The following is an 18959-nucleotide window of genomic DNA, read 5'->3' on the forward strand; positions in this document are numbered from 1 at the left end:
ATTAAAAGATAAAATAAATAAGAAAATGTGGAGCAGTGTCTGAATTTGGCCTCTGCTTTGTGTTGTTTTAAAAGTCTGAGCCTTCCCGTGAAGAATGTTATATAAAGAACTGAATTAATAAGTCGGAATAAGCATATGCTGCCTAATCCAGGGTTTGCTAAAAATGTAATGATTTACTGCAGTGGGCTGGCACCCTGCCTTGTGCCCTGTGTTGGCTGGGGTTGGCTCCAGCAGACCCCCGTGACCCTGTAATTAGGATATAGCGGGTTGGATAATGGAGGGATGTAATGGTTTACTTCATGAGGTGGAAGTACATAATAAATTAGTATAATTGTGTCAGATATTAGAAACCTAAAAATGTGGGCTTTGGTTTAAATGTTCTCAACTGCAATAGAAATTTGTCATTTTTCACTTTCTGACGGGGGTCCTTATTGGGCCAGTAAAGGATCGAAACTCAAAAATAACCTGATAGTCATAATACTGACCTTGAAATCGTCTGAAATGGTGCTTATGTTTGAAACGTGTCATTTTTAACCTTCTGGGAGAGACTGTTAGTGCACTAGGACCATCATCAGGAAATGATCGTATTGGAGGACAGCAAACATGAAATCGCATACAACGACACTCCAAACTCCTAAGTTTTGTGAAAACGATTCATTTTTGACCCCTTGTATCCCATTAGGGGGGCAGCCGATGTGTTCCTGAAGACACATATTGGTTTACCCTTCAAATTAATTTTCCACTGCATATCCAAAGTCAGGTCAAGGGGGGCCCCCACGTCCCTTTCCTCAGCCCCACCTGCTAACTCATACTGTGGGGATCCCGAGGCGTCCCCAGGCCTTCTGGGAGATGTAATCCTCCCAGCGAGTCCTGGCTCTACCGTTTACATAAGGGTTTAATTTCTTGTGTAAATTATGGTTCAAAAATAGTCTAAAAAAATGAGTTGTTTTTGGTGCCTAGTGGCCCAAAAATAAGAAGGGGGGGGGTCCCAAAAAGCCAATAGACTTCAAATCGAGCCTAACGATACTGTGTATCATATGTGAGGGTTGTCTTGTCCTGGTAAGTCAGACCCTGGGGTCATGGGTTCAAAATGTGTCCTTGAGCAAGTCACTTCACCCTGCCTGTTCCCCAATTGTAAAAAAATAAAAAATAATAATTAAATAATGCATAGGTCGCCTTGGACAAAGGTATGGGCCAAAAAAATAATGGGCAAGTAAATCAGTACGTTCACACCTTTTAGACTCCACCATGAAAGAGTGCATTTTTAACATAAATATATAAAGTGTAAAGTTTGAGTGAAAGGGGGCAGCGGAGATGATTTATAAGGACACTGGGAAGAGCCCTCAGACGATGCCATACAAGCACACAGCAACAGAGCGACTGCTGACGTTTAGGTCAGTTTGGTTCAAGCAGCGAGTCGGCGGCCATGGACTATTTAATGCAATATTAGTATTTTCATTTGTACGGAATACAAGCTTCACAGACAAGTGGGCAAACACTTGGAAAACGCCGTTTAATGTAGAAAGTGCTACATGTGGGCAAAAAGGAACGTTAATTATGAATACAAAATACTGAGCTTACAGGAAGCAACCTCACCATAGGATTTGGGGTTTATGCCAACATGACGTCTTCATTATCTGAGCAGCGCGGTGAAGCAGTTAAAGGCACATGTTAGGTTACATCGTAAAAACTGTTCAATATAAATCAAGGGATGTTATCCACAGACTTTATAACGCACTAGTGAGACCGCCGCTGGAGAACTTTGGGCAGTTCTGTTCGCCACGGTACAAGAAAGACATAGCAGCACTTGAAGAGGGGCAGAGGAGAACAACCAGGTGCATCATGGGAGTCTCCAACAGACTATGAAACACACTAGAGAGACCACCTCTGCAGTTCTGTGTTCAGTTCTGTTCACCACACTACAAGAAAGACATAGCAGCACTTGAAGAGGGGCAGAGGAGAACAACCAGGTGCATCATGGGAGTTAAGGACATGCACTACTGTGACAGACTGAGAGAATTAAACCTGCTGAGTCTCCAACAGACTATGAAACACACTAATGAGACCACCTCTGGAGTCCTGTGTGCAGTTCTGCAGTTCACTCTACAAGAGAGACATAGCAGCACCTGAAGAGGGGCAGAGAAGAGCAAGCGAGTGCATTACAGGACTGAAGGACACGTCCGCCTGTGACAGACTTGGAGAATTAAACCAACAGACTATGAAACACACTAGAGAGACCACCTCTGTCTGGTCACCACGCTACGAGAAAGTGTCACATACATGCGCACAGGAGGCAGCTAAAGGGCTCAAAAGAAGGTAATTCCATGCCAGGCCAGGGGGTGGCAGAGTACACTCATCCTTTCTCTTTTATCCCTGCTGACCAAAACCGGGAAATTCTGTCTGGAACCGAGGATGCCACTTCTGTTTCTGGACCTGTTGACATCACCTTTGATTCAGGTGACATTACTTCCGGTTCTGGGCCAGATGACATCACTTCACCTGACCGACCTTAAAATCCGCCATAATCCTCCTGTTTGTCAGTTCTGTGTTGGACTCTTGTCTGTAAAGACCTTCAGTTGCTACTTTACTTTACCATTTTTTTCAGCCACACTTCAAGTATACGGGGGAGGCTGCCCAAATCTGTTTGTGGTGCCAAGGCGTTTCATTTCACAAAAGACATAGCAGCACTTGAAGCCGTGCAGAGGAGACCAGGTGCATCATGGGACTGAAGGACATGTCCGCCTTCTGACAAACTCGGAGAATTAAACCTGCTGAGTCTTCAAAAGACTATGAAACACACTAGAGAGACCACCATTTGCAGTCCTGTGTTCAGTTCTGGTCAGCACACTACAAGACAGACATAGCAGCACCTGAAGGGGGGCAGAGGAGAACAACCAGATGCATCATGGGAGTTAAGGACATGCACTACTGTGACAGACTGAGAGAATTAAACCTGCTGAGTCTGCAACAGACTATGAAACACACTAATGAGACCACCTCTGAAGTCCTGTGTGCAGTTCTGGTCACCACGCTACGAGAAAGACAAAGCAGCACCTGAAGTGATGCAGAGGAGAACAACCAGACAGACTTTTAGAATTTAAACAGTGTATTCATGAGAAGAGGGGACTTGCGTGAGGACCTCGTCCAGGTCTTCAGAATCCTCAAAGACATGAAGTCGATCCACTGAATGTTGAATCACTGATTCGAGGACACCGGTGGAAACTGAGGGGGCTGAAGCCAAGGTGCACTCCATTATGCAGGGCACTGTGGGGAATTTGAAACAAACTACTGAGACGTGTAGTTGAAGTAGAAACCTTGAGAACCTTGAAGGAGGACCTGGAAGGAGATATTGGGGGGCAGCTTAGCTATGAGCTAAATAAGCGAATGACAAATCCACTGAAGGGTCTCCTCCCATTTGTCACATTTCTCCTGTTCTTATAGAAGTTTGCTCAGTTTGTGTCGGGCAGCACAAGGCGGGGGGCTTGCATGTCATCTTCTTCCTCTGAACAGAACACACTTGGTGGACCGCTGCCCCCCGCAGTGTGTATTGCTGAGACTTCTGTGACATTAACATTACACGACTGCTAACCCTAACACAACCCGAACCCTTATATCAAAAGTCTGTCTGCACTTGTAGAACACGTCCCCCCCTAATGATTTTGTTAGTCACCCTTTCCTTTTCTTCTCTTCAGGATGGACCACCTTAACAAGGGAAGCGGCTGCATTGATTTTCCACTGGTAATAGCACTGGCTACGCACAAAGACTCACGAAGAAGAGAACGGTCACCACCACCTAAACTGTAAGTGTGACGCAAAAACCTTCTGCAGCTGAAAATCATTGCAAAATGTAAGATGGTTTCTAAGTATGGAGGATGCTGGGAAATGTCTTAATGCATTTATTCCTAACCAGACGAACAATTTACAACAGCAGTGCATTAATAAGATGCTGTTCTGTGGACAACCTTCAGTTCATTCAAAATGCTGCTGCAGGAGTCGCTACTAAAACTACAAAGTAGGAACCCATAACTCCAGTCCTTGAGTTGTCACAATGGTTTCCAGTTAAATTTAGAGCTGATTTCAAAATCCCCCTCCTTACATTTAAAGCTTTAAAATGTCCGAGACCCCGTGTACTGACCTGAACTTCTCATTACCTACACACCAGAGCGCACATAAAGATCTGAAGCCCACCTAAAGCGGCCAAAGATGAATAAAACAACAGTGTGTGGTGAGACGTTTAGGGCTGTGGAAATGAAGGGGAACCGAGCCAGGAAGGACAGACTGTGGGACATGTGAGTTGGTGCATACACCCCAAGGAAGGCTCTGGAGGAGATATGGGGGGCAGCTTAGTAATCCGTTAAACAAACGAGTGACAAATGGACCGAGGGGGTCCCATTTGCCGGATGCCTTATGTTCTTCTATGAGAGATGCCCAACTCGATCTCTGCCATTAAACGAGCCTGAAGACTCGCATGCCCTGATTAGCTGTGTATGTGGCACCTGCTTGGTAGTACCGATATAAAAATTCACTCGGCCAGCTCTGTCCTCTCGGTATCCTGCTGTACATCCAAGCGGTTCTCCTGCCCATTCTTGAAAGAGAGTAGGATCCTGGGATCCTTGGCATGAACGGATTTTGTCATCTTGTTAGATGTCCCAGCGCGGGACTTGCGCTGTAAAATGACCAGAGGGAGCAGGTGGCTGTCACCACGTCGGACTTTGTCTGTTATGGTTGACTGCGGACCACCCCAAGGGCAGCTTATTTTCCCCACTCGTGCTGCTGACTTGAATTTTGTTTTCCGTTGTCAAGCAGATAACATTACTGGACAGGTGCTGTTGGCATCTTTTCGTGCCATGAACTTTGAGACGGCCTTGTTTCAGTGCATTTTCACGTGTGTGCATAAAGTAACAACTAAACGTCTGTACCTGTTTCTTACAGCGATCTGAGCCTGCACAAAAATAAATAAAAACACATTTAAATCTGCTAGTAAATTTCACAGAAATAAGTCCCGAGAAGCAGCTGTAGAGCCAACAGTGCTCACTTAGAGCAAAAGAAATTAAATTATTAGCATTATCACTAGCAGGGCTACCCACCACTGCCAGGGTTGTCTCCAGTGCAGGTGCGGTCACTAAATACATTTCCTTAAGGGGTACAAATTCTGCCTCAAAACCAAAATTTCACTGAAGAAACCCACCTGGAGGAACAGCCTGGCTGTGTCAAGTCCCAGAAATGCCACCTAAGGGGGCACCACCCTAATAAAGCAAAGGCGTGACATCATTTAGTAAGGAGACTCAGCCTGTGCAAAGGGGGTAGGGGTGGGGGGTTGGAGGAGCTCTGTGGGAAAATTTGGTTTGATGGTGTGGATTAGCACTCATGGGGTCCTGGTGCCCCCCAAACCACCCCTCGTGGCTGCAGGTTTCCATCTCAAGCAGCAGCCTCAGCTTTTAAGTGGACTTGGACCAGAGGTGAGCAAGAGGACACTTCGGAGTTTGTGTTTGTATCTTGTTGTGTAAATCCAACAGTTACAAACTGGACATTCACAGAATGAATTAAGAATCTGAGTAAGAATTCATTCAGTTTTGCTTCTTTATTTGGTCTGAAGTCATCCTCAGTATACACGCCCTTGAAAAATGTCACATACGCGTACAAAACGGGTGGGCACACGGGAACCTTTTACAGTAACCTGTTTTAATGTTCTGGTTAGCTAAAAGGGGAAGAGCTGCTCATTAGCATTCCTGGTGTGAAAAGGGAATTAAAAAGAAAACGAGAAAGCAGAGCTAATCATTGAAAGATAAAGCAAATAATGCAGAGACGGTGCGATCTGTCTATGTGGTAGATATATATAGTGCCTTTCACACCTATCTATTTGTTATGTATTGTCTTTAATATCTATCTATCTGTTTATCTGTTATATAGTGACTTTCACATCTGTCTATTTATCTTAGGTCCATAAATATTTGGACAGAGACTACTTTTTTCTCATTTTGGTTCTGTACATTACCACAATGAATTTGAAATGAAACAACTCCGATGCAGTTGAAGTGCAGACTTTCAGCTTTAATTCAGTGGGGAGAACAAAACGATTGCATAAAAATGTGAGGCAACTAAAGCATTTTGTGAACACAATCCCTTCATTTCAGGGGCTCAAAAGTAATTGGACAAATGAAATAACTGGAAATCAAATGTTCATTTCTAATACTTGGTTGAAAACCCTTTGCTGGCAATGACAGCCTGAAGTCTTGAACTCCTGGACGTCACCAGATGTTGGGTTTCCTCCTTTTTAATGCTTTGCCAGGCCTTTACTGCAGTGGCTTTCAGTTGCTGTTTGTTTGTGGGCCTTTCTGTCTGAAGTTTAGACTTCAACAAGTGAAATGTCTGCTCAGTTGGGTTAAGATCAGGTGACTGACTTGGCCATTCAAGAATTTTCCACTTCTTTGCTTTAATAAACTCCTGGGTTGCTTTGGCTGTATGTTTTGGGTCATTGTCCATCTGTATCATGAATCAATGTGACTGCTGTATTTAGCTGGATTTGAGCAGACAGTATGTCTCTGAACACCTCAGAATTCATTCGGCTGCTTCTGTCCTGTGTCACATCATCAATAAACACGAGTGTCCCAGTGCCACTGACAGCCATCACACTGCCTCCCTCCACCGTGTTTTACAGATGATGTGCTATGCTTTGGATAATGAGCTGTTCCACGCCTTCTCCATACTTTCTTCTTGCCATCATTCTGGTAGAGGTTGATCTTGGTTTCATCTGTCCAAAGAATGTTTTTCCAGAACTGTGCTGGCTTTTTTTAGATGTTCTTTAGCAAAGTCCAATCTAGCCTTTCTATTCTTGAGGCTTATGAGTGGCTTGCACCTTGCAGTGCACCCTCTGTATTTACTTTCATGCAGTCTTCTCTTTATGGTAGACTTGGATATCGATACGCCCGCCTACCCCCTGGAGAGTGTTGTTCACTTGGTTGGCTGTTGTGAAGGGGTTTCTCTTCACCATGGAAATGATTCTGCGATCATCCACCACTGTTGTCTTCCGTGGACGTCCAGGTCTTTTTGCGTTGCTGAGTTCTCCAGTGCTTGCTTTCTTTCTCAGGATGGACCAAACTGTAGATTTTGCCACTCGTAATATTGTAGCAATTTCTCAGATGGGTTTTTTCTGTTTTCGCAGCTTAAGGATGGCTTCTGTCACCTGCATGGAGAGCTCCTTTGACCGCATGTTGTCAGTTCACAGCAAAATCTTCCTCATGCAAGCACCACACCTCAAATCAACTCCTGGCCTTTTATCTGCTTAATTGATAAGGACATAACGACGGACTTGACCACACCTGCCCATGAAATAGCCTTTGGGTCAATTGTCCAATTACTTTTGAGCCCCTGAAATGAAGGGATTGTGTTCAAAAAATGCTTTAGTTGCCTCACATTTTTATGCAATCGTTTTGTTCACCCCACTGAATTAAAGCTGAAAGTCTGCACTTCAACTGCATCGGAGTTGTTTCATTTAAAATTCATTGTGGTAATGTACAGAACCAAAATTAGACAAAAGTTGTCTCTGTCCAAATATTTATAGACCTAACTGTATATATTGCCTTTCACATCTGTCTATCTATTATATAGTGCATCTCATATCTATCATGCCTTTCACATGTTATATAGTGCCTTTCATAGCTATTATATATTGCTTTTCCTGTATCTATCTACCTTATATAGTGCCTTTTATATCTATCTGTTATGTAGTGCCTTTCACATCTGTTTATTTTGTATAGTGCCTTTCATATCTCTCATGCCTTTTACATCTATTATATAATGCAGGGGTCTCCAACTCCAGTCCTGGAGAGCTACTGTGGCTGCAGGCTTTCATTCTAACCCATTTCTTAATTAGTGACCAGTTTTTGCTGCTAATTCAATATTTCGCTTTATTTTAATAATGAAATAATGCCTTTCATAGCTGTTATATAGTGCTTTAAAGACGCATACAGTGCCACCCCGCTGCCTGCACTTGGGAAAGCAGATCATAACCTGGTTCTGCTTCAGCCTCACTACAAACCAAGAGTGAGGGTCCTACCTACAACCACACGCTCATTCATGAAGTGGTCCCCTGAGGCAGAGCAGGCTCTGAGAGACTGGAACTACAGACTGGGATATCCTACAGGGGTCACATAGTGAGAACATTGAGGAGGTTGTTGACTGCACCACTGACTACATCAACTTCTGTATGGACATTGTAGTACCAGTAAGCTGCTATGCTAAGAACAAGCCATGGATTACAAGTGACATCAAGGGTCTTTTGAACCAGAAGAAAAGGGCTTTTAAAGACGGTGATCAGCATGAGCTCACGCGTGTGCAGAAGGAACTCCGAGTCCAGCTCAGGGTGGCGAAGGAGCAGTACAGGAGAAAGCTGGAGCAGAAGTTGCAGAATAACAGCATGAAGGAAGTGTGGGATGGGATGAAGATCATCACTGGCTGCAGCTCGAAGCGGGGTGCCACCATCGAGAGAGATGTGGAGAGAGCAAACCAGATGAACAACTTCTTTAACAGGTTTGACCACCCTAACCCACTCTCACCTTGGAGTACTGCACTCTCCACACATCCTTCTGCTGACACCAGCATAGGAGAGACATCCTTACAAACAATTACAGCAGCCCAGGTGAGCAGAGAGCTGAGGAGACTTCGTGCCAGCAAAGCAGCAGGTCCAGATGGAGTATCGCCATGACTGCTGAAGGCCTGTGCTTTGGAGCTGGGGAGTCTTCTACAGCGCATCTTCAACCTGAGCCTGGAACAGGGGAGAGTCCCCAGGCTTTGGAAAACATCTTGCATCACCCCAGTCCCAAAGGTATCACGTCCTGGTGAGCTGAATGACTTCCGGCCTGTCGTTCTGACATCGCATGTGATGAAGACCATGGAGTGGCTGCTGCTTCACCACCTGAGACCACAGGTCTGCCATGCTCTCAGCCTTCTGAAGTTCGCATACCAGGAGAAGGTGGGAGCGGAGGATGCCATCATCTACATGCTACACCGATCCCTGTCCGACTTGGACAGAGGCAGTGGTGCTGTAAGAATTATGTTTCTGGACTTCTCTAGTGCCTTCAACATCATCCAACCTCTGCTCCTTAGGGACAAGCTGACAGAGATGGGAGTAGATTCATACCTGGTGGCATGGATCGTGGACTATCTTACAGACAGACCTCAGTATGTGCGTCTTGGGAACTGCAGGTCTGACATTGTGGTCAGCAGCACCGGAGCGCCACAGGGGACTGTACTTTCTCCGGTCCTGTTCAGCCTATATACATCAGACTTAGAACTTACAACTCGGAGTCCTGCCACGTGCAAAAGTTCGCTGATGACACTGCTATGGTGGGCTGCATCAGGAGTGGGCAGGAGGAGGAGTATAGGGACCTAATCAATGACTTTGTTAAATGGTGCGACTCAAACCACCTACACCTGAACACCAGCAAAACCAAGGAGCTGGTGGTGGATTTTAGGAGGACCAGACCCCTCATGGACCCCGTGATCATCAGAGGTGACAGTGTGCAGAGGGTGCAGACCTATAAATACCTGGGAGTGCAGCTGGATGATAAATTAGACTGGACTGCCAATACTGATGATCTGTGCAAGAAAGGACAGAGCCGGTTATACTACCTTAGAAGGCTGGCGTCCTTCAACATCTGCAATAAGATGCTGCAGATGTTCTATCAGACAGTTGTGGCGAACGCCCTCTTCTACACAGTGGTGTGCTGGGGAGGCAGCATTAAGAAGAAGGACGCCTCACGCCTGGACAAACTGGTGAGGAAGGCAGGCTCTATTGTAGGCACGGAGCTGGGCAGTCTGACATCTGTGGCAGAGCAGACGGGCGCTGAGCAGACTCCTGTCAATTATGGAGAATCCACTGCATCCACTGAACAGGATCATCTCCAGACAGAGGAGCAGCTTCAGCGACAGACTGCTCTCACCGTCCTGCTCACTGACAGACTGAGGAGATCGTTCCTCCATCACACTACGCGACTCTTCAATTCCACTGGGGGGGTAAACGTTAACATTATATAAAGTTATTGTCTGTTATACCTGCATTGTTATCACTCTTTAATTTAATATTGTTATTATCAATATGCTGCTGCTGGAGTATGGGAATTTAATAAAGTATTTATCATATAGTGCCCTTTCACTCCGTTATATAGCACCTTTCCTATCAATCTGTCTATTATATAGTGCCTTTCATATCCACATGTTGATCTCTTTATCTAATAAAACCCTACGATTTGTGTTTCTTGTCCCTCTAAGCAATCCGATTGGCCAGTAATTAAACTTGCCGTAAAGCCACGCACATTTTCACGGTAGCCCCCACCGCTGCCGGCATACACAAGTTTTTGGCTCGGTTTTTGAAAACTAGCGGCACCCCACGTCAAAAGCAGTGCTACTGTTCCAGTGTGATTTCCTTTTATTTTTTTAGATCCACTTCCCTGATGCGGCTTTATCAATTACACTGACATGAGGATTATCGGGGCACAGCATCCAGCAGACTATCTTCTGTCTCTCCTGCTATTAAGTCAAGTTTACGTGACCTCGGGGTCATCTCTAACCAGACGCTCAAATCATACGGTAGATCAGTCGGCCGCTCGCATTTCTTTCATTTCCTAAACTGCTGTTTCAAAGTCAGAATTGGAGACGCTTGGTCATTCTTTTATTTCCTCGCAACTTGATTACTGTAACACTCTCTTATACAAAATTCAAGATTCTTTATTTGTCACATGCCTAGTTATACAGGACAACACGCAGTGAAATGCATCCTGATTCACAAAGTTAGAAGAATATCAGTTAGATTAACAAAAAGTCCTTGACTGAAAGATAACAATATGATAGGACATTGATAAATAAAGTGAAATAAAGTAGAATTAAGTGTTAAGGTGCAATAGTGCAGTGATTATCGTGCAGAACCAAAGCTAGACAGGTGCATAGTGTTAAAGGACAGACAAAACATTGCCTGCATTCTCCCAGTATGTGGACTGTAACACCCGGGGAAATAAGACTATTGATTTACTGTATGCAAACGTTAAAGACGCATACAGCGCCACCCCGCTGCCTGCGCTTGGGAAAGCAGATCATAACCTGGTTCTGCTTCAGCCTCACTATAAACCAAAAGTTAGGGTCCTACCTGTAACCACACGATCATTCAGGAAGTGGACCCCGGAGGCTGAGAATACTCTGAGAGAATGTTTTGGAACTACAGACTGGGATATCCTGCAGGGATCTCATAATGAGAACATTGAGGAGGTTGTTGACTGCACTACTGACTACATCAACTTCTGTATGGACATTGTAGTTCCAGTAAGAACAGTACGCTGCTATGCTAACAACAAGCCATGGATTACAAGTGACATCAAGGGCCTTTTGAATCAGAAGAAAAGGGCTTTTAAAGACGGTGATCAGCATGAGCTCACGCGTGTGCAGAAGGAACTCCGAGTCCAGCTCAGGGCGGCGAAGGAGCAGTACAGGAGAAAGCTGGAGCAGAAGTTGCAGAATAACAGCATGAAGGAAGTGTGGGATGGGATGAAGATCATCACTGGCTGCAGCTCGAAGCGGGGTACCACCATCGAGAGAGACGTGAAGAGAGCAAACCAAATGAACAACTTCTTTAACAGGTTTGACCACCCTAACCCACTCTCACTCTCACCTCGGAGTACTGCACCCTCCACACATCCTTCTGCTGATACCAGCATAGGAAAAACATCCCCACCCATAATAACAACAGCGCAAGTGAGCAGAGAGCTGAGGAGACTTCGTGCCAGCAAAGCAGCGGGTCCAGATGGAGTATCGCCACGACTGCTGAAGGTCTGTGCGTCGGAGCTGGGGGGTCCTCTACAGCGCATCTTCAACCTGAGCCTGGAACAGAGGAGAGTCCCGAGGCTTTGGAAAACATCTTGCATCACCCCAGTCCCAAAGGTATCACGTCCTAGTGAGCTGAATGACTTTCGGCCTGTTGCTCTGACATCACATGTGATGAAGACCATGGAGAGGCTGCTGCTTCACCACCTGAGGCCACAGGTTTAACACACCCTTGACCCTCTGCAGTTTGCATATCAGGAGAAGGTGGGAGTGGAGGATGCCATCATCTATATGCTACATCTATCCCTCTCCCACTTGGACAGAGGCAGTGGCGCTGTAAGAATTATGTTTCTAGACTTCTGTAGCGCCTTCAACACAATCCAACCTCTGCTCCTTAGGGACAAGCTGATAGAGATGGGATTAAATTCATACCTAGTGGCATGGATCGTGGACTATCTTACAGACAGACCTCAGTATGTGCGTCTTGGGAACTGCACGTCTGACATTGTGGTCAGCAACACAGGAGCGCCACAGGGGACTGTATTTTCACCGGTCCTATTCAGCCTATATACATCAGACTTCCAATATAACTCGGAGTCCTGCCACGTGCAAAAGTTCGCTGATGACACTGCTATCGTGGGCTGTATCAGGAATGGGCAGGAGGAGGAGTATAGGAACCTAATCAAGGACTTTGTTAAATGGTGCGACTCAAACCACCTACACCTGAACACCAGCAAAACCAAGGAGCTGGTGGTGGATTTTAGGAGGACCAGACCCCTCATAGACCCAGTGATCATCAGAGGTGACTGTGTGCAGACCTATAAATATCTGGGAGTGCAGCTGGATGATAAATTAGACTGGACTGCCAATACTGATGCGCTGTGCAAGAAAGGACAGAGCCAGTTATACTACCTTAGAAGGCTGGCGTCCTTCAACACCTGCAATAAGATGCTGCAGATGTTCTATCAAACAGTTGTGGCGAGCGCCCTCTTCTACGCGGTGGTGTGCTGGGGAGGCAGCATAAAGAAGAGGGACGCCTCACGCCTGGACAAACTGGTGAGGAAGGCAAGCTCTATTGTTGGCATGGAGCTGGACAGTTTAACATCTGTGGCAGAGCGACGGGCGCTAAGCAGACTCCTGTCAATCATGGAGAATCCACTGAACAGGATCATCTCCAGACAGAGGAGCAGCTTCAGCGACAGACTGCTGTCACCGTCCTGCTCACTGACAGACTGAGGGGATCGTTCCTCCCCAAACTGTGCGACTCTTTAATTCCATCCAGGCGGGTAAACGTTAACATTTAGCATTATACAAAGTTATTGTCTGTTTTTCACCTGCATTATTATCATTCTTTAATTTAATATTATTTATTGTATCAGTATGCTGCTGCTGAAGAATGTGAATTTCCCATTGGGATTAATAAAGTATCTATCTATCTATCTATCTATCTATCTATCTATCTATCTATCTATCTATCTATCTATCTATCTATCTATCTATCTTATAGTGCCTTTCATATCTATCTATCTATCTATCTATCAATTTCCAAAACAAGGTAAGGGTAGACGTCATGCTACAATTACAGTCCAGTCTGTGGAGGGTCATGGATGAGATGGCATGTTCTGATTTAACAATCCTGTGGCTTGAGGATGGAAACTCCTTCAGAGTCTCTCTGTCCTGGCCAGGATGCTGATTTTAACAGATGAAACAGGCTATTGCTGGGATGAGATGACTCTTTGATGATCCTGAGAGCTCTGGTCCTGCATCTTCTGGTGTAAATCTCCTGAACAGATGGTAGAGCTGACCCACAGCAGTGTTCCTCTGCACGGATCACTCCCTGTGGGGCTTTACGGTCCTGAACACAGCAGTTTCCAAACCAGGATGTAATGTTCTGTGTAGAAAGTCTTTAGAATCCTTGAAAAGACCTCAAACTTCCTAAGCTGTCTGAGATGATAAAGAGTCTCCGCTTTGCCCTTCTGGTCTGAACTTGGATGTGTTCAGACCATGCCAGGTCCTCAGAGATGTGAACCCCCAGGTATTTAAAACTGTTCACCCTCTCTACTGGAGTCCCGTTAATGATGAGGGGCTTATAGTCCCACTGCTGTCTCCTGCTGAAGTCCACCATCGGCTCCTTGGTTTTGCTGACGTTGAGCTGGAGGCAGTTTTCCTGACACCACAATTTCAGGTTTGCAACTTCATCCATGTGGGCCGTCTCATCGTTGTCCGCGGTGAAGCCTGGTACCACCGTGTCATCTGCAAACTTCACGATAGTGCTGGAGGAATACGTGGCCATGCAGTCATGGGTGCAGGGCGAGTACAGCAGGGGGCTAAGAACACACCCTAGTGGAGCTCCTGTGTTGATGGTGATGCTGTTGGAAAGCCAGCTACCAACCCGCACTGCCTGTGTTCTGCCTGTGAGGAAGTCCAGCACCCACGTACACAAGTGGTTGTTGAGTCCTAAGTCCCTCAGTTTCGCCAATAGCCTACAGGGTATTATTGTATTGAATGCTGAACTATAGTCAATGAACAACAATCTCACATAGTTCCCCTGTTTCTTGTTCACATGGCTGTGCAGTACGTGGGAAATGGCGTCCTCCGTCGATCTGTTAGGACGGTAGGCGAACTGGAGTGGGTCAACGGTGTTCGGGATGGAGGATGAGATGATATACGGGTCTGAGCAAGTCCTCTCTCTCACGTCTTCAGGTTGTTCAAACTCGCGCCAGCTGGAATGATCCCATCACCCCCATTCTGCACACCCTGCACTGGCTCCCAGTGTTTTATAGATTTCATTTTAAAGTTTTGCTACTTTACTTTCAGAGCTTTGCATGGACACGCTCCTGAGGACCTAACCAGCCTGCTCTAACGCTATACAGCTTCTCGGTCTCTCGGATCTGGGCAGCGGGGCCTTGTAGTTGTCCCCCGCACTCGGCTAAAAACCCGTGGGGATTGTGCCTTTCAGTCTGTGGCACCGAGACTATGCCTTATGGCGTGCGTGCAGCCGAGTCTGTTGATTCTTTTCAAAAACAACTGAAAACCTTCCTTTTAAACAGGCTAATTTTAATCATTGCGGAGTAGTTCCTGTTTGTTTATTTATTATTACTGTTGTACAGGGTGGCGCACGAAAAACCGAACCTGGCTGGCTCGAGCCATTATACAGGCGGGTGCCGTCGCGATCGCGGAGCCTCGTTGTCGTGACGGGGTCAGCAGCACCAACCGTGCATTAGTAAGGAAACTGTGAGCCAGTGGGTACAGACGTGTGTGAAAGAGATCTGGAAGACGTACGGTGATCCCCCGCTACAGCACGGATTTTTCTGTGAATCTAACATTTGAGCAATACAGTAAATCATTAAATACACAGTGCATCTGGAAAGTATTCCCAGCGCATCACTTTTTCCACATTTTCTTATGTTACAGCCTTATTCCAAAATGGATTCAATTCATTTTTTTCCTCAGAATTCTACACACAACACCCCATAATGACAACGTGAAAAAAGTTTACTTGAGGTTTTTGCAAATTTATTAAAAATCAAAAGCCTGAGAAATCCCATGTCCATAAGTATTCACAGCCTTTGCTCAATACTTTGTCGATGCCCCGTTGGCAGCAATTCCAGCCTCAAGCCTTTTTGAATATGATGCCACAAGCTTGGCACACCTATCCTTGGCCAGTTTCGCCCATTCCTCTTTGCAGCACCTCTCAAGCTCCATCAGGTTGGATGGGAAGCGTCGGTGCACAGCCATTTTAAGATCTCTCTAGAGATGTTCAATCAGATTCAAGTCTGGGCTCTGGCTGGGCCACTCAAGGACATTCACAGAGTTGTCCTGAAGCCACTCCTTTGATATCTTGGCTGTGTGCTTAGGGTCGTTGTCCTGCTGAAAGATGAACCGTCGCCCCAGTCTGAGGTCAAGAGCGCTCTGGAGCAGGTTTTCATCCAGGATGTCTCTGTACATTGCTGCAGTCATCTTTCCCTTTATCCTGACTAGTCTCCCAGTCCCCACAGCATGATGCTGCCACCACCATGCTTCACTGTAGGGATGGTATTGGCCTGGTGATGAGCAGTGCCTGGTTTCCTCCAAACGTGACACCTGGCATTCACACCAAAGAGTTCAATCTTTGTCTCATCAGACCAGAGAATTTTCTCTCTCATGGTCTGAGAGACCTTCAGGTGCCTTTTGGCAAACTCCAGGCGGGCTGCCATGTGCCTTTTACTAAGGAGTGGCTTCCGTCTGGCCACTCTACCATACAGGCCTGATTGGTGGATTGCTGCAGAGATGGTTGTCCTTCTGGAAGGTTCTCCTCTCTCCACAGAGGACCTCTGGAGCTCTGACAGAGTGACCATCGGGTTCTTGGTCACCTCCCTGTCCTTCTCCCCCGATCGCTCAGTTTAGATGACCGGCCAGCTCTAGGAAGAGTCCTGGTGGTTTTGAACTTCTTCCACTTATGGATGATGGAGGCCACTGTGCTCATTGGGACCTTCAAAGCAGCAGAAATTTTTCTGTAACCTTCCCCAGATTTGTGCCTCGAGACAATCCTGTCTCGGAGGTCTACAGACAATTCCTTTGACTTCATGCTTGGTTTGTGCTCTGACATGAACTGTCAACTGTGGGACCTTCTATAGACAGGTGTGTGCCTTTCCAAATCAGGTCCAGTCAACTGAATTTACCACAGGTGGACTCCAATGAAGCTGCAGAAACATCTCAAGGATGATCAGGGGAAACAGGATGCACCTGAGCTCAATTTGGAGCTTCATGGCAAAGGCTGTGAATACTTATGGACATGTGCTTTCTCAATGTTTTTATTTTTAATAAATTTGCAAAAATCTCAAGTAAACTTTATTCACGTTGTCATTATGGGGTGTTGTGTGTAGAATTCTGAGGAAAAAAATGAATTTAATCCATTTTGGAATAAGGCTGTAACATAACAAAATGTGGAAAAAGTGATGTGCTGTGAATACTTTCCGGATGCACTGTACATACATTGTACACTACGGTAGACAGAGTTTCGCGTTACAGTACCCAGATGATTTCTTACTAGGCCTGTTCTTGGCTAAAAAGAGGAGACTAAACCAGTCAGAGCGGGATTTTCATTCTCTTGGGCTCTGATTGGCTGCTGCTAACGTGGTGTAATCTCGCAAGAACAGCAAGCGTGGGTCCCCGACGCATCTCCGTTCTCTTGCTTGTGGTCCGATTGTTGTGGGGAAACTTTTTGTGAACTTTTCATTTTGTTTTCAGCCCTACGATGGCTCCCAAGCGTCCTGCATCTTCTAAGAAGGGGAGTTTTTGAAGAATCGGCGTTCTAAGCTTACAGGTGGCTTGACATTTATTACAGAGCTTATTGTGTGGCGATTGGTTAAGTGGAGAAAGAAAAGGAAGGACAGGAATTGGGGGGGGGGGGCTGGTACGTTTGACAGAGAGGGTACTGCTGCGTTAATTGATACCATTGAGGGTCAGCAAGCATCTTGCGGGAGGCAGGAACAATCACAGGATGGGGTGCCAGCTCGTCGTCGCCACCACTGCGGCCCCACGTTTAATACACGCTTTTAATGCATTTTATCAATGAAAATAATATGAAGTGTACATCTTAGTATTTTAAATTGTTCAGAGAGCTGTGATATCATGAATGTAATGTATTCTGTGTCCTGTCGGCATAAGAAAAAACCCATCTTAAGAAGCACGTCATGATTCACGCACGTAGAATACGAAGCATTTAACGTGCTAATGTAGTTACGATGGGATCTGAGAAACTCTAGTAAATTAAACATTGATTTTAAGATGAAGTTTACGACATTCTACTTTAATGACAAAATAAACTATGAAATTGAAGTGGACATTTCAACCTATTATTTTTTCCTTTTCTCTGTACCCTTAATACGCTTCCAATGACACTCCGATGGCAGGCTGCAACTCGCCTTTTCACGGTGTCCACTTCTTTTGTTATTTTGGGCGCTTTCGAGTGTCCCCCGCCATTGCGTGTCACTCAATTGACTTCCTTTTCTTGTTTATACCACTGCTTAAGCCAACAAACGGTGCGTTTTTTCTTGCCTCCACTTCACATTCGCTGAAATTCTGCTTTCTCGCGTGCTTTTGCCATTGCCTTTTAACCAAACGTGAACGGGGAAGGTGATATGTATATTGATTTGCATATTAAAATATGTAATATTCTGGGAGGAGTCAGGGTGGGGTTATGGATTTATGGCGCTGAAGTGCATGGAAATTGGCTTACGCATGGTTTTGTGCATCTGAATTTTTCTTTGTGTGTACGCACGTTTCCACTTTTGTACGTATGCCGTGTTTTAGTGTGAGTTCTACACACAGCGTTATACGTGAGGCCCCAAGATAGTGGGGACCAAATGCATCGGTAGACTTTGTGTCCCCGGAAGCAAGTTACCCAAACTATTCGATAACACTTCAGTAACTGTTTACCGCTCTGATGCTGATCTTTCGGATCATAACAATAATTTCGGTCATTACGATAGCAATGGACGAGGATTCATTGCAGAATTACGGTATGTGAGGGTTCCTCTACAGCGACCTCTTTCTTCTGCATGACTTGGCTCAAAACCCAATCGGCAGATTTGTCATCTCATAACAGGCTGAAATTTCGACTTTGGTGTTTTTCCATCCAGCCCCTTTAGCTCTCGACTGTCCTCGAGAAACTGTGACACGCACACACAGATGTTTTCGGTATCAGGGGGGACCCTAAAACATTGAGATCCATAGATAACTGCAGATCCAAATTTTTAATGAATCTAAAGCTTTTGCTTCTCCCCCATAGACGATGGATTATGGTGGGCTTGGGGGAACGCAACACAAAATGGAGACTAAGGTCCGAGTTTTATAAACAAAAATAATGTAGGACTGTGGATGTAGCTTAAGAACCGCTGGCATAACAAAGACATTCAGTTTCACATTTTATTATCATCATCATCATCATCATTATGACTTAAATGCTTTCAGCTCTTGCCGTCATGCACTTGTTCATTTTAAGCAGTGGGCTTATCCATACCTTTAACCCCCATTGTCGCTGCTCAGGCCTTACTTTGGTACGCTCAGTTACATTTGCATGCGTCACTTTTGTAAAACTAAGGAGAAAGAAGCCGCCTGGTTTATAAAGGAGTGAAGAACACTAAAGTGGACTAATGACCAGCAGA

General features: G+C 45.5%; 1 protein-coding gene across 1 annotated transcript in view; it reads right to left on the reverse strand.

Moving 5' to 3' along the window:
- nr4a1 (nuclear receptor subfamily 4, group A, member 1) overlaps positions 1-18959 on the reverse strand; it is a 46858-nt gene that overhangs the window by 11107 nt on the left and 16792 nt on the right. The window lies entirely within an intron of this gene.

The sequence above is a fragment of the Erpetoichthys calabaricus genome, chromosome 3 (genome assembly GCF_900747795.2).
Source record: "Erpetoichthys calabaricus chromosome 3, fErpCal1.3, whole genome shotgun sequence".
NCBI classification, from domain to species: Eukaryota; Metazoa; Chordata; class Cladistia; order Polypteriformes; family Polypteridae; genus Erpetoichthys; species Erpetoichthys calabaricus.